This window comes from Leptonychotes weddellii, chromosome 15 (assembly GCF_054177405.1).
Source record: "Leptonychotes weddellii isolate Sample4059 chromosome 15, ASM5417740v2, whole genome shotgun sequence".
Classification (NCBI taxonomy): Eukaryota; Metazoa; Chordata; class Mammalia; order Carnivora; family Phocidae; genus Leptonychotes; species Leptonychotes weddellii.
In genome coordinates, this window is record NC_138383.1 from 9,174,681 (window position 1) to 9,191,833 (window position 17,153).

The window sequence follows — 17,153 nt, forward strand, 5'->3', positions numbered from 1 at the left end:
AAACCAAAAAATTAAAAACAGTAAATAGATGATTTTGGAATTCACAAGCACCTTGACAATAGAGTGTTTTGTAATAGAAAACTCCTTCTGAAGATGGGGCAGGGTCTACTTTATAGGGAGTTATGCAGAGAGAGCCTATCTGGAGAAATAATATTTGGGCTGAACTTGAAAATGAGCAAGGAACAACCGTGGGAAGAACTACCAGCTCATTCCTGACAGAAGAAATGGCAAGTGCAAAAGGCCTGAGTCAAGAATAGTTTTACTGGTGCAGAGGAATGGAAAAGAGGTTGGTAAGGCTAGAGTGTCGACCAAAGACGGGGATGCCATGGCACCTGGGGGTAAATGGTTTGGTAACCAACAGAAACACCAGTTTTTAATGATACAAACCAAAAGCAATCTAAGTTCTCTTCTGATCTCTCCCAGGCAGTGAAACAACTTTCATAAAAGCTGTGTAGCCAAGTGTCAGCAAAATCCACTAGAAAATGACCCAGAGCATGTCTTCAGAAATAGCTGTAACCTAGAAAACACACATACAGCATCACCTGAGCATTTGGGGAGGAGCGTGGATGGAGTGAGTGGTGAGGGTCCAGGAGCTCTGGGAACCTCCTCTTCTCCCTCACTTAATATATCTCTCCCTTATTTGACCAGGCAAAATAAACACTGCCTACTTTTGAGGGAATAAAAATATATTGTAATTTTTTTTGTTTTACTTCCTGAGAAATGTTTCTGATTTTATAAACTGTAGAGTTTAATGTTCCAACATGCATTTTTCCGAAAAAAAAAAAAAGAATCCTATTGCTGTTCTAGCTTGCTGGGGGAAAAACAAATCCATTTTCAATGAAAAGAAAGCAATGTGAGCTCTTTTATCATGCATATGTGTGTTCTTGGGGCTAATCTGAAATAATTATCCCTCTCTTCAAAAATCCACATCAACCAAATACTATGACAGCCTGATGTTCTACTCTTAGTAACTGCCTTAGGCTAACACCAGCTTTTCTCCATTTAAGTGCGCTACTACAAAGTTAACACCTAAATTCCATTTTCAGTTTTTCTTTTAGTGAGCTAGTCCCTGATGACAATATAACAATGGATAATAAGTTTCAGAGAAGTTGAAAGAAGAATAAGAAGCACCTTAGAGAGATGGTTTAAAGGAAGAGTTCCATGAAACACACTTCAGGAAGTAAAGGTAGAGTGTGAAGTTAGATGCTGCTTAAAATGAGGACAATGTATGGGAGATGAGAGGATGAATGGAGAGATAGTTATTATTTAATTATTCTTGTGAAATGTTATATTGGCCAAAGCTTTTCCAAGGTCCCTGCCAAATGTTAAGTCTCTGATACTGTGATTATATGAATTATACATCTGCATTTCCCAAAATCTTCACTAGATTTTACTGGTGATGTTCCTGTCCTTCATCAAAGAAGTACCATTAACAATAGCCAGATATGATCCAGTCACATGCAAGCCATATGCAAAATTACAGACAATATTTATAAATGTATATATACATATCCTGAATATCCATCCTTCTAACACCAGTCTTGACTCGTCCATGTTCTTTTAAAACTTTCATCCAAGTTTTGAATACCAATTTTTTAATTAGCCATCAATCTGAGAAATCATAGTATAGATTCATTTTCTTAGCTTTTTGATTTTGATCTAATATTAGAGTTATAGAAAAGTTGCAAAAGTAACACGGAGAATTCCCTTAACACTTCACTCAGCATCCCCTAATGTTAGCATCTTATAAAACACATTAAAATGATCAAACCAGGAATTAACATTAGTACAATACTATTAACTATAGACCTTATTTGGATTTTGCCAGTTCCTCTACATATATCCTGTTTGTGTTGTAGAATCCAACTGAGGATCTCACATCATACTTAGTTTTTATGTCTGTTGAGTTGCCTCCAATCTGTAACAGTACCTCAATCTTACCTTGACTTCCAGATTTTGACACTTTTGATGACTACCCATTGGCTATTTTGTAGAAAGTCAATTTGGGGTTGTCCAAACTTTTCTTTCCTCCTTAGAATGAGGCTCTGTATTTTTGGCAAAAACATGATATAAGTAAAGTTGTGTTCTCCTCAGTGCATCATATCATGATGTCCGTGATGTTGTGCGTTACCACTGATAATGTTCTTGATCTCTTGATTAAGGTGTTATCTGCTGCATTTATACACTGTAAAATTACCATTTTTCCTTTTGTATCTGACAGAAGATAATAAATATCCTGAGGAAGATACTTTGAGGCTGTGTGAATATCCTGTTCTCCTCAAAAATATATAATTTTAATAATTTTAGTGTTCATTGGTAGATCTTGCCTGCAACAATAATTACGGTAGTGTTTTCCCATGGGTGATATTCCATTCCCTTCTTTCCTTCTAAATGTATTAATAGAAATCTTATGGGGGCACCTGCGTGGCTCAGTGGTTAAGCCTCCGACTCTTGATTTTGGATCAGGTCATGATCTCAGGGTCATAAGATGGAACCCCTCCCATAGGGCTCCATGCTTAGGATGGAGTCTGACTGAGATTCTCTCTCTCCCTCTCCCTCTGCCCCTCCTTCTACTTGCACTCTCTGAATAGATAAATAAAATCTTTGAAAAAATAGATATCTTATGCAAGAAAGAGCTGTCCCTTCTGAGACATTAATTTTTTCCTTCAATTATTCAGTTTTGTATGGGCTCATGGATGATTACTTTGTTCTACGAGTGATAGTCCAATACAATTATTATTATTATTTTGCTAGGATTATTCTATACTTGGCCATTAGGACACCCTTCAATTTGGATTCTGTGTCCTTTTGTTATGCTCCATCCTTTTCTGAACACATTCTTATTTTTGGTACTACAAATGCTCCAGCTCATTGTGCATTTTCTCTGCCCCAGCCCTCCAATTGATCACTTCTTCAGGCAGCCCTGGTTCCTCTGATTAGAGAACAGTGCTTAGGAACCAACGTCTGGGTGCTAGTGGTGCTCATTGTTATGAGGGTTTCATTGCTCTCAGGCCCTCCCAGCATACAGAGTTAGGGAATGTATGCATGTTTGCTAACCCCTCCACACACACAAATCTGTGTTTGTGTGTACGTGTGTGTGTGATTTCATATTGATAACTCTGGTTCCAATGCAATGCCATAGGGTTCATTTTAGCCTTCCTCTTGCATTATTTGTAACTTCTTCTTCCCACAGTGACACAGCCGGCTCTCATTATATTTAAAAAGGCTTTGGTTCCTTCAATATGATACCCACATAAAGTTGTAAAGCAATAACTAACCAATACCTTTGTGAGAGATAGATTTGCTAACTAGAATTAGTATTTATGTATAGTTCTTTTGACAGATTTATTTATTTATTTATTTATTTATTTATTGAGAGAGTGAGTGAGAGTGGAGGGAGGAGCAGAAGGAGAGGGAGAGAGAGAATCTCAAGCAGACTCCACGCTCTGTGCCAAGCCGACACGGGACACGATTCTACAATCCCGAGACTGTGACCTGATCCAAAACCAAGAGTTGGACACTCAACCAACTCAGCCACCCAGGTACCCCTACTTCTTTTGATCTTTAGAGTACAGAATCCAGTCAACAAATTGTTTCCCAAAGTTATTTATGTTACTTATTTCCTTCCCCACCCCTCCAGTATGATTTTATAATTTGTAATGCAGTTAGGTTCATTTGATACAATTTTATTACCTTTTGGGGTTCTCCCAGTACATTCTGGTTGATTTTAATATTGCATTAATTTGGGAAGGTGGTTAATTGCAATGGCTTTAAAAGTCAGAGCTATACCAGAAGATACAACGTCATGCCATTTCTCCTCACTCTTACAACCCCATACCTGTTTATCCTTTCTTTCTACTCCTTTCAACCATTCCCTTGTAGGTGACCAATCTTTTTTAGTCCCTGATTTATCTTTTTTCTGTTGTGCAAATAAGAATATACATGTATAGTTTCTTACATTCCCTTCTTTGTTACATGAAGACTAGAACATTCTAAGTCATCTTTTGTATATATTTTTTTCTTACCATTATATCCTGGATATCACTCTATCATTCCACAGAGATCTTACCCATTTTTAACAGCTGCATAGCACTCCATTAGGTGGGTGTACCATAATTCATTTAACCACTTTGCTGTGTATGGACATTTAGGTTTATGCATTATTTCTTATTACAAACAGTGCTAGAAGGAATAATCTCGGACATATATGCTTTCATACTACTGTACATGTATCTTCAGGGTAGGTTCCTAGAAGTGAGATTATTGTGCCAAAAGGCAAGTGTAAATATAGTTTTGTTGGGTAATGCTAAATTTTCTTTCAGAATGTGCAAAACTGCATTCTTACCAACAGTACATGGCAATGCCAATTTCCCCAATCTTCTCCAATACACTACATTGTGGGGTTTTTTTTCTTTTGTAAGTTAGTCTATTGGTAAAAAAATAGTATCTCAGTGTTTTAATTTTTATTTATTTAATTTTAAGTGTGTATTTATCAAACATTAGATGCCCACTTTAACCTTATATTATGAACCTTATATTATGAATGGCCTGTTAATATTTTTTCCTGTTTCCATCAAGTCATTTTCCCATATTTGATTTTCAATATTTAAAAAATTTTCAAATGTAAAGATAATAGTCACTTATCTTTGATATGTGTTGTAAATATTTTCTCCTTGTGGTCAATTGTTTTTTGATTTAATGGTGGTTTTTTCATGCAAAATTTTTATTTTTATGCAAATTTATTATTTTTTCTTTTATTGCCTATGGATTATGAATTGTAGAAAACCTTCTCTTATTATCAAGGTCAAAAAGGAATTCATCCATGTTTTCTTCTATTATTTGCATAGTTTCTTTTTTTTTACCCCCACATTTATATCCCTGATCCAGTTTGGGCTTTATTCTTGTGTATGGTGTGAAGGTATGAATATAATTTTATTGATTTTATTCAAATGGTTACTTCATTATTCCAGCACCATTTATTAAAGAGACCATCTTCCCCACATAGATTTGAGATGCTACCTTTATCATTCACTTAGCTTCCATATGTATTTGAACCCATTTCTGAACTTTCTATTCTATTGCACTGGTCTACTTCTCTGATCATATACCAATACCACAACTTTTAGTTTTGGAAGCTTTACTGTATATCTCATTATAGCTAATTCCCTTGGTCACTTTTTTTCCTCTTTTGTGTGCATTTTGCTGGAGAGTTTTTCATGTTTGTTTATCTAAATAAATTTTATCATCAGCTTGCCTAATTCTATACATGGCTCACTTAATATTTTCATTGAGATTGCCTAGAATTCATAAATTTAGGGAGTTCTGACACCCTTGTAAAGTCTAATCTTCCTATATAAGAACAATTAGTACTTTTCCATTTATTTGAGTCCATTTTTATGCCTCTCAGTAGTGTTTAAAATTTTTCCTCATATAGGGGCACCTGGGTGGTTCAGTCAGTTAGGCGTCTACCTTCAGCTCAGGTCATGATCCCAGGGTCCTGGGATCGAGCCCCGCATCAGGCTCCCTGCTCTACGGGAAGCCTGCTTCTCCCTCTCCCACTCCCCCTGCTTGTGTTCCTGCTCTCACTGTGTCTCTCTCTGTCAAATAAATAAATAAAATCTTTAAAAAAAATTTAATTAAAAACAAAACGGGATGCCTGGGTGGCTCAGTCGGTTAAGCGTCTGCCTTCTGCTCAAATCATGATTCCAGGGTCCAGAGATCGAGGCCCACATCGGGCTCCCTGCTCATCAGGAAGTCTACTTCTCTCTCTGCCTCTGCCCCTCTCCCCTGCTCATGCTGTCTCTCTTCAGCAAAATCGTTAAAAAAATAAATAAAACATTTCCTCATATAGTCTTGCACATTTTTTACATTTATTCTAAGTATTTAATCTTCATTGATTCAATTTTATTTTCTGATTTTAAAATGTGTAAGCATTTGCCATATTACCACTGGTGTACATAATAAACAGTTATGCAATATTTCACTGGAATTATTGTGGTTTTAATGTGAGAAATTTCACTTCCTCTGACTATTCCTATTGCATATCATGCTATGTTAAGTAACTTCATACATTTCTTTCTTACTTTGGGATGATTTCCTATAAATGGGTTATTATTTCTTTAAATGCAGTTCAAAATGTATTTCTTAAATGGGTTAATCAATTTATAGTGTTGACAGCATTAAATAACTTTGCCAGCTTTATTGCATCCTTTTTTTTAGCATTGATTGGGGTTGAATTTTAAATGTGGTTATTTAAGGGGCAAAATGTCATTTCCTTTTAATTTTGAATGGTTTTAATATCTCAAATTGCTTATCCTATTTATGAATTTTACTTGCTCTAGTTTGAGTTGTTTATTAACTGTCTAGTTTTCATAAATGTTTTATTGTACTCAGTATAATTTTGAAGGTCTAGCAAATGTGTTCAATTTACCCAATATCTTTGTGCTAAAAATCTGATATTCTCTCAGAGATATCCAAGTAGTACCTTCATTTAAAATGTGTGCTCTTAGGGGCGCCTGGGTGGCTCAGTCGTTAAGCGTCTGCCTTCGGCTCAGGTTATGATCCCAGGGTCCTGGGATTGAGCCCCGCATCGGGCTCCCTGCTCCGCAGGAAGCCTGCTTCTCCCTCTCCCACTCCCCTGCTTGTGTTCCCTCTCTCGCTGTGTCTCTCTCTGTCAAATAAATAAATAAAAATCTTTAAAAAATAAAAATAAAAAAAATAAAATGTGTGCTCTTAGATACATGATTTATATTTATATTTTAAATATGTGGTTCTAGCTTTAAGTGAAAATATAGACTCTATTCTTAACCCCTATTGACTGCAAATGTCCAGCCTTGTCTTTGGGCTCCTACCCCTTTTCAACTCCTACTGGATTCTTTGTGCATATAAATAACCTGGGGGAACTTGTTAACATGAATTATTTCAGGTTATTCTGAATTTGGGTTCCTTCTTCAGCTGTCAATGTACTGGAGATAAACAGTTTTCAATAATTTATCATCCTGTATGAAATCTAAGCCATAGCTAAAATGTAAACACCTTGAATATACACCCGCTATTACATGCCTGACTACCCAATGTCATCAAGGTTAAGTTTTGAAATGTCCTATTTCTTCTTGACTCCTGAGCATCCCATGTCAGTTGTTTGCCACTCTCTCTATTCCTTAGCTCAGTGGTCCTCCAACCTATCAAAATAAACTGTGTATCTTTAAAATAGAGTTAATGCAGTTTTTATCTATATCTCTGAGCTAAACTTTGCTTAAAACCTTCCCAATGCACACTTATATCGGGAGGAATGATCTGCTCTTGAAGTTGCTGGTATTTCTGAACTGAACAATATGTACTTTTCATCCCAAAGGACTGAAAATGTCATGTCTTCAAACTGACATTTTTCAGTCAACCACACTGTTAAGCCAAGATTTTTCTGGTGTACACAAAGATGGAGATACTGTGTTCTACACTCCAGGATGGAGGAGAGATTGACAGTTGTGTGTATTTGTTTGAACGTGTGTTTGTGTGTGTGTGAGAGAGAGAGAGAGAGGAGAAAGAAGGGGGGAGGGGAAGAGCAAGCACTCACAGGAAAATTCAATTCACACAGAAGGAACAATAGTTGGAAATGGTCACATACACAATAACATGCTGTCATCCACCAATGTCCTTAATGAACACTTTCCCATGCATTTTACCAATGAAGGCTAAGAATTTTAAGTTACGTGCAAAATAAATGAACATAATTATCTAAGCATCTCTCTGAGACTTTGTTACTGGATTCTATGCAGTGATGTGTCACCAGATGGCCTGTACCATCAATGCTAGACTGTCTTTTGTGTAGGTTTTTACTGTTTGGTAATGGGTTTTACATAATTGACTTCACTTCATCTTAATGAAACTACTTAGTCACGCTATGAACTTGATTATATTTTTTAGGGAAAATTATTTATTCATTCACTCATTTATATATCTATAGAAACATCTGTTCATTTAATCATGACATTCATTCATTCATCCATTCTTTTGTGAATTCATTTATTTATATCATGCCTTGTCTATAACTAATTTAAGATAGCTGGAAATATGGATTATATAGACTGTTACCGCTTACATTTTAATGTACATGTGAGTAACATGGGGAGTCTTGCTAAATACACATTATGTTTAAATAGTTCCGAGTGGGGCCTGGGATTTGGCATTTCTAACAAGCTCCCAGATGTTGCCAATGTTACTGGTCCACCAAGCCCATTTTGAGGAACAAGACCTTGATGGCCTTCTCTCTTCTTGAGGAGACATCAGTAAAGGAATATAACACATACTGGCCATTAAGCAATTAAGAGCAGCTTCCCAAACACCCATCTGTGTCTGAGGGAGTGTGTCTTAGAAAGTGTTTAATGCTCTTACACAGGGTATGCAATTTTTCTGTATAATAAGGATTTGATATTTAATTCTACTTTCAAGAAGGAAGTATCATTTCCCAACTAAATATGGTACACCCATACAGCTCATCTTCAGAATATAGGTGAACAATGCTCCAACAGAGAGACCACAAACCTGCAATGCTCATCTGCTGTATTGAGCTCAGAAATAATTAGGCAAAGGTTAAGAATTATCAGGGATCACTGAAAATGGTTCTGAAGCCAGAAACTGTGCTCCCCAAAGCCCATTGGGCACACAAGTTGAATGTCCCAGATCCACTCCATTACTCACCAGCTTAAGGATTGGCTCCAGCTGCTTAAAGAAGGAAATGAATTCTGAAGTCAATTCAATGTACCTATCATTTGTTTTCAACAAATGTGTGCAATTTTCATCATAGCAGATGGTTCGGTGAACTTCAGTGAGTTTCAAGCAATCTATTATTTAACCTTTCGTAAATCTTATTTTTGTTTCTTCATAAAACTCTAGTTTAAAGACAACCTCTAGATATCAATACACACACACACACACACCCCAGGGGGACAAAGAAAAAGATAGATATGCATTCTTAATAAATAAGAATCTTATGGCTCTCTCACTGTATAAATGAGAGATTTACTCCCAAAGACTCATTTAAAGCATAAAAAATGGGACACAGAGGCACATAAAAAGTCCCCTGATACTGAAAACAATAAATGAGTTATCACAATACAAATAAATAATAAATTTATTATTATTAATGTAAATTTATTAATAAATTTAATACAGGAAATAAGGAAAATAAAGGAAATAAAGAAAATTCTCTGTGCCCTCTTACCGATTCTCCTTCCCCTTTCCCACCTTCCCATCACCTAAAAAGTGATCTTGACTCATGTTTTTAAGGTGTCTGGAAACAAATACAGGAAGAGTAATAACAACAAACAAGAGGAGAACAAGAAACATAACTGAGGTGCACTAACCTAATTGGAACATGAATGAGGATTGTGTCCTTTCTGTTTGTGATTGTTCGTGTCCTTCAGAGTATCCTGAAAACATAACCAGGGAAAACCCATGCCAAAGAAGGCAGAGAGTCCCATGGGGTCAGAAAGAAATAACATTGCTTTGCAGAGGTTGAGGAATAAAAAATGACCAAGAAATGAGGAATACAGTATGATCAAGAAATAAGAATTTCATAGGCCTCTGGTCAATGTCAAGATCTTGTTTTTATAGGTCTCTGGTCATTGTCAAGTTCTGGTTGGTGGTGCACACAGTGCTACATCAATCTTTTGCTTATCCATGTAGTTATGTCATGGCTCAGACTGGAGCTGATTTGTGATGTTAAAGTAACTGAAAACACACTGGTTGACCACACCGGTAGTTTCTCTGTTCCAGAGTTGTCTAAGCTTTCTTTTTTTCTTCCCTTCCTAATATCGATATATTTTATTTTGTTGCATTGAATCTGATAACAGCTCTGCATGTGAGGTTTTAAAACATCTTTCAGGACATCTTTGGACCCCTTGAATCCAAAAGTATTTAGGTAGGAAGACCAGTATTGCACTGTGTTCTGAAAAGGTGAAGCAGAAGTTTGAATGCTATGGAGATCTGTTTTCGAGTCTGCTGAGAACATTTTGCCCAGCATTAGTTGTCTTCTGATGAGAATGAGCCACAATATCGATTAATTAAAACCCACATCAGGCACATTCTTCCCAAACCCTGGCCAAATGAAAGTGCTCTTCTTTCATTTCAAAGGGTCCAACTTTGCCTAATTTCAAAATCATAGCTAAAAATATATCCAAACCCTCAGAGCACCATCTGAGTGGAATCAGTAATTCTACTGACCGTAGTCCATCTACCTGGCATCTACCCAGTGTCCATTTGACTGTGAGTGATCCCTGTCAGCCCACAAACTTCCTCATTCCCAACTCGCTGGCTCAGGCTAAGAGACAAATATTCTTGCCTGGTTTTCTTGAAACTGTTTGGATCTCTATTGGCCTTATAGCAATGTTATGATCTCATGCTTGCCTGCCAACTCTCCTGAGTAGTTGGATTCTGTTTATTGTGCTTCCAAAGTTAGCTTTTCTTTGTGAATTACTCAATTATCAAAAAGGAAGAGCCTAAAGAAACCCTTTCCCTCTAGGGTCCTGCTCCCATTTCTCACATCCTGGATTTACCTCTTTAGTTATGAACATTGGCTCAATTCAATTCCAGTTCTACCATTGTCTCAAAATCTGTGTATTGGACTCTCCTCTCATTGCTATAAAGGGCAGTCCTACCGGATTATCAGTTCTCTTAGCTCCTACTTGACCAATGAAGCTATCTTATCCTTCTGACAACTTGTTCTGTGTTCTCAGAGTCTCTGAACTTATAAGTCAGGCTGTGTTATGGACAGCAAGACATGAAAGAGAAGTGAAGAATCTTACCCCAAAGAACCCCTATCAGTGAAAATTCTTAGTTACAAGACAGAATCTGACTATGGCTAACTTATGAAAAAAATTAATGGATTACAAGAATACAGGTTAGTTTGTGACCTAGAGAACCTGGTGCAGAAATGGTTAATAACCAATGTAGGAAAGAAAAATTAGTATCATTGTGAGGTAGGAAGAAGAGTGGGCATGATCATATCACAAGAGCCTTCTCCTTAGGTGAACTTTATTGGTATCACCCCACTGGTACTGCTCAACAAATGCTCAGCCCCAGCATATCTGGATTCCTGTGGCTGCCACCTTCACCACAACCCCAACAATTCTCACCGCCATGATTGCCGTAGGCACCATGAATCATGTTTACCTATTCCTGTATAGCTGAAGTGGTCTACCAAGATTCAAAGTTCAGGGTGGGTGCATCTAGTTGGTCTTGTGCACTAGCTGTCAAGGATGGGAGATGTTATTTCCATAGTGGGAATCAGGGCCCTCTCTTTTACCTAGATTCAGATAATGGGGGAATTCTTTAAAAAAAAAAAAAAAGAATATTCTTCAGATGGGTAACTTCACTCATTAGTTGCCCAAAACACATACGACAATTGGAGTGGTGGTAGACAGAATAATGACCCACCAAGATGTCCATGTTCTAATCCCTGGCACCTATGAAAATTTTGAATATGTGACATTACATGGCAAAGGGAAATCAAAGTTGCAAATGGAATTAAGGTTGCTAATCAGCTGATCATCAAATGTAGAGACTACCCTGGATGCTCTGGGCTGGGAAAATGTGATCAAAAGGGTGGAAGAGGTAGGCAGATGGGAAGGTCAGAGTGAGAAGGACTTGACCAGTTGATTTTGAAGATGGAGAAAGGGTCCTGTGACCCAAGGAATGCAGACAAGTTCTAAAAGCTGGAAAAGGCAAGGAAACAGGTTCTTTCCTAAAGACTCCAGATAGAGGTATGGCCCAGCTGACCCCCTGATTTTAGCTCAAAGACCTGTGTTGGACTGCTGATCTATAGGACTTTAGGGTAATCAGTTTTGCGTTGTTTTAAGCCACTAGGTTGATTATAGCAACACTAGAAAACTAATGCAGGAGTCTTTGACTTTATGTTCTTTTGGAGCTAATTAAAATTTCCCCACCCCAGGTGACAAATTAAAAAAAAAAAAAAAACAACCATTAACTTACATTTAATAAATAGGCAAGAACTTTGCTATTTTGCTGCTGAGGATTTTTATTTTCTCATGATTGTGGGAAGATTTTTGAGTGTTAGTATCTGCTCAAAAATATGTTTCTTAAACTAATATTTAATGTATGGAAAGACCCTGACATATTCCAAAAGCAAAGAGAAGCTTCAGATAACAGTATTACTGATAGGCATCTGAAAGGTTATCCCAAAAATTCAGTATTAATAGGCCTATCTAGTTCTGACTTTATATGCTTTCAAAAAAAAAAAAAATAGAGCTGTGTTTGACCTCATAAAACTTGACAATTTTTCAATTCCCTTGCAAGTTATTGATTTTTGGATGGTAATGATTTCCCCCAAACCAGTCAAGTTAGTTTTGTTCCCAATTGCCCACCGTAAGTTGTGAATTGTGGAATGTGGAGAGGCAGGTTTGTAGTTTTAGGAAGTTATTCACATTAGGTTTAGAAACAGAAATAGAAATTTCTAATTCACTGCAATAGTTTCTAGATCAAGTGGTCAGCAAATTTGTTCTGTAAAGGCCATATAACATCTTCTGTTTGTGGGCCAGAATGTTTGTCACAACTACTCAATTCTACTCATTGTAGCATGAAGACAGCTATATTCAATACACAAACAAATGGGTCTAGCTGTGTTCTGATAAAACTAGATTTGGTCCATAGGTGAGTTTGTCATTTGTTGGTCTAGGTTATAATGTCTGCTTGGAAGGGAGTTTGGGAAAAGAGTCCGCTAGAAAATTCAGTGCTGTTTACTAGTTAGATGAAGCAGCAGAACCAAGCAAAGTCTGAAATATGAGAAGCACCCCTGGGCTATTTCAGGTAGGTGTCAGAACAAAGAGCGACCATGTAGGACATCAGCTCAGCAGAGATTGAAAAATGTGATAATTGAAAAGGCAATCATTTTGACTTGTTCTACTCAGAGATCCATACTCCTGTATTTATTGGGTACCCCATTCTCTCAGAAGCACACAATTAAAAAAAAAGTCATTTGGTCCAGTTTGATTGTTGATTTTTTTTACGATTACTGGTCTTTCTAAAACTCTCACAAAGCTCACCCATCTACTTAGGAGAAATATAATCAGTAATTGGTGGAGGATATGTTTTACAAGGAAAAAAAAAAGTGAAGCAGGGAAGCATTTCTTTCAGGGGTACCAGTGAATAAACTAAGAAAATACAAAATATGAGGAGGAAGAAGAGGGAGAGAATGAGAGAGACTGATTAACCATTGACCCAATATTGCTGCTAAACTATGTACCTTAAATTCTATAATCATTTATGTCCCTTTGGTTGTATATCTTTGGATATTACCTTTAAAAATAAAGGGATAGGGTACCTGGGTGGCTCAGTCAGTTAAGCGTCTGCCCTGGCTCAGGTCATGATCCCAGGGTGGTGGGACCGAGTCCTGAGTCAGGCTCCCTACCCAGCGGGGAGCCTGCTTCTCCCTCTCCTCCCTGCTTGTGCTCTCTCTCACTGTCTCTGTCTGTCTCTCTCAAATAAATAAAATCTTTTTAAAAAATAAAGGGATAATGTGCTGTAGTGGAATGATTATGTAGAATATACAATGGGAAAAAGATGGTCTCTTCAATAAATGGTTCTGGGAGAACTAATTATCCACACGCAGAAGAATGAAACTGGATCCCTCTCTTATATCATACACAGAAATCAACTCAAAATGGATGAAAGACTTGAACATAAGACCTGAAACAATTAAACTCCTAGGAGAAAACATAGAGGGTAAGCTCCTTAACACTGGTCTTGGCAATACATTATTTTTTGATTTGACACCAAAAGCAAAGGCAACAAAAGCAAATACTAAACACATGGGACTACATTTTACTAAAAAGCTTTTGCAAAGGAAACCATCAACAAAATGAAAAGGCAGCCTATGGGATGGGAGAAAATATGTGCAAGCCGGGTATCTGATAAGGAGTTAATATATAAAATACACAAGAAAGTTAAACAACTCAATAGCCGCCCCCCCCCAAAAAAATATTTAACCAATTAAAAATGGGCAGAGGACTTCAATAGAATTTTTCCCAAATAAGATATACAAATGGCCAACAGGTACATGAAAAGTGCTCAACATCACTCATCATCAGGGAAATGCAAATCAAAACCACAATGAGGTATCACTGCACATTTGTTAGCAAAAAGACAAGAGATAAGCATTGGTAAGGATGCGGAAAAAAGGGAATGCTTATATACTGTTGGTTTTAAACTGGTATAGTCACTATGGAAAAACAGTATGAAGGTTCCCCAAGAAATGTAAACTGGAACTACTGTGGGACCCAGCAATCTCACTCCTGGTGTTTCAAAGGGAACATCATCATTATCTCAAAGAGATCTGTACTCTTATTAGGTTCATAGCATTATTCACAGTAGCCAAGGTATGGGAAAAACCTAAGTGTCCATTGGTGGATGAAGGGATAAAGAAAATGTGGTAGATTATGCACAATGGAATATTATTCAGCCTTAAAATACAAAGAAGTCCTATCATTTATGACAACATGAATGAACCTCATGACTATTGTGCTAAGTTAAATAGGACAGAGAAAGACAAATACCACATAGTATCACTTATGTGAAGTATCTTAAAAAAAAAAGTCAAATTCATAAAAACAGAGTAGAAAAGTGGTTGCCAGGGGCCGGGGTGGAGTGGGAATGGCTAGAGGTTGGTAAAAGTATATCGACTTTCAGTTATAAGATGCACAGGGCCTGAGGATCTAATGTAGAACATGGTGATTATAGTTGATAATTCTCTATTGTGTAATTGAAATTTGCTAAGAGTGTGGGACTTAAATATTTTCACCAAAAAAAAAAAAAAAGGTAAATATGTGAGATGAGAAATGACACAAAATAAAGAGGTAACATGCTGTAATGGAATGGTTTGAGATAAGAAATATGGGTTTTTCTTTCTCTTGGTTTTTCATCACCAGTTCTTCTGAGGAGTGATCATTCTGTTGTTTATTGGAAAGTGATCTTCAGATTTGAAGTGTTGGGACCTGAATTCAAGTCCAATTTTATACGATTACATGTTTTATCTCTAGTGGTTAGATTTATCTGTGAAAATGTGAGCAGATCTGGTGCTCGATGAGCCCTTTCTGACTTCATTTCTTTGTTACTGTGATTACATCCATATCATTTCTGAATAAGGGGGAAAACAGAGGTTTTTGTTGAAGACCTTCCTTGCTTTTTCTTCTCCATGCCAAAGATGACAAGTTTAAAAAGTAGCCAGTAACCGACTTTCAGTTGAGAAACACACGGTGGGGAAACACACAGAGGGAGGAGTTAATGCATATTCATGCTTCTCTTCCCCCTCAACTTCTGCCTCCTTGTCCTTCTCTTTCCATTAACTAAAAAGTCACAACAATCAAGATCCATTGCCTCTCTCCCCATTGAGAGAAACAGTACTGATGCTCAGTTCCATCTCTGGAAATTGAGTTAATTGGTGTAGCATACAGCCTAGACAACACAATTTTTAAGGTTCTGTATGTGATTCTAATCTGCATCCAGGGTTGAAAATCCCTGCTTGAGAAATGGTCCCTAGGCCTTGGACGGACAATCAGCAACATTATCTGGAAAGATTCAGGTACAAAAAGAAAAAGTACAGATTCTTAGAGGCTCTTGCGATATCTACTTCTTCAGAATTTCTCAAGGTGATGTGAGGCATTTTTAAATGTGCTATGGAAAAATTTGATGTGATCCCATGTTTAAAAACCTTAAAAACCTTTAAAAAATCTTAAAGGAAATGGAATATGTACCAATAACCACTCCTCCTCGCTCTTTCCATGTATCTTCTGCATTAAATAATAATTTGGTTCACGCACTGATGGATGAGAAAAACAACTTGGAGAAGTTGGCTTAAGATTTTACAATATTAAACTCTCTTATTTGGGTTATAAAGGAATATCAGCTTCTACTAAAAGAACTGCCTGTCAGTGTGGGCAGACTGAGTTATTTCCATGAAGCAAAGGAGAAGGGTAAGCCCATTTTATTTGAATGTAGCCTTCAGGAGGGGTGTAAGACAGTATTGGAGGACTGAAATTGGGGAAAGAAGAGGAGGTCGAAGGGCTTTCTGGAATATATGGGTTAATCTCTCAGGAGAAGGCAAAATTTATCCTCCTGGGTAAATTATTTTAAAACCTAATGGTCTTTCACTGTGTCAGCAAAAATAAACTTCGTATTGTGGGTGCCTCTCACATATTTTAAATTTAATCATAGGGTTTTACTCCATTTGCAAAAGGATGCTTGTAGGAGGAGGACAAGGCAAAGGACTCTCCATTCCCTTCTCTTCCCTCATTACCAACTTCCCTTCAACTCACACCAAGTATGTAACTACCAAGTAGAGAGCAAAGCAACTTGAGATAAACACTGCTCTGGGCACCAGGTCTTAATTCTGAATATTAAGCACCTAGAAAAATATTGGAACATAATAGGTATAACAAAAGATTATTTAATGACTGACTATAGGGAAGAAGAATTCCATGTAGAGGACAAGATGCATTTTTAGAATGCCAAAATTCTGGAACAGTTTCAGGGACTCAGTCACGAGGACTCCTCTGTCCAAAGTGCAGGTTTCCAAAGAAGTTCCAGACCTGAGTTGCATTGTCCTCTGAGGAACATAAGCCTCAAGTTAGATTATATAGATACACCTTTATATAGATATACAATCCTCCTCTCTGGCATTCCCAGCAGATCGCACCCCCTCCCCCAAATCATATCCATTTCTTCCTCCCCATATCTTCACAGATAAAAATATCAACTCAAGATTCAGTGTGAAGAATTCTGCAGAGCACTTATTTGATTGAATACAGAGCTTATAATTATTCTCATTAGGTTTTCCTAATTGGGTGTTTACAGCTCTCTTACCTTCAAACTGGAACAGTAGCTCATTCCTATTTGGGTCTTGAATCATAATGAAGAAACTGGCCCATTTTCAGAATTTCAGTGCCTTAGTTATTTATGGCTGCCCATAAACTCATTCTTCTTCCACCTCCCTGGACAGCAATTGCGAGGCTCAGATGCCAAGCTGGGAAATGTATTTTTCCAGGAGCAACTGGCTTCTTGGCCAGCACTTCTGGCAATGGTGTGGTTGGTCCCCTTTGAAGTTGTCTACTGCTCTGACTTGTGTTTTTAAGATGCGTGATGAA

General features: G+C 37.3%; 1 long non-coding RNA gene across 2 annotated transcripts in view; it reads right to left on the reverse strand.

The window, feature by feature from the left end:
- Nucleotides 1-17,153, reverse strand: part of LOC115942911 (uncharacterized) — a 159,045-nt gene that overhangs the window by 45,442 nt on the left and 96,450 nt on the right. The window contains exon 1 of one of the 2 annotated variants that reach the window (XR_014140288.1): nucleotides 16,873-17,138. The exons of the other annotated variant lie outside the window; for it this stretch is intronic. This is a non-coding gene — a long non-coding RNA (uncharacterized LOC115942911). Of the gene's footprint in view, nucleotides 1-16,872; nucleotides 17,139-17,153 lie in introns of those variants that run through there. 2 annotated transcript variants of the gene reach the window in all.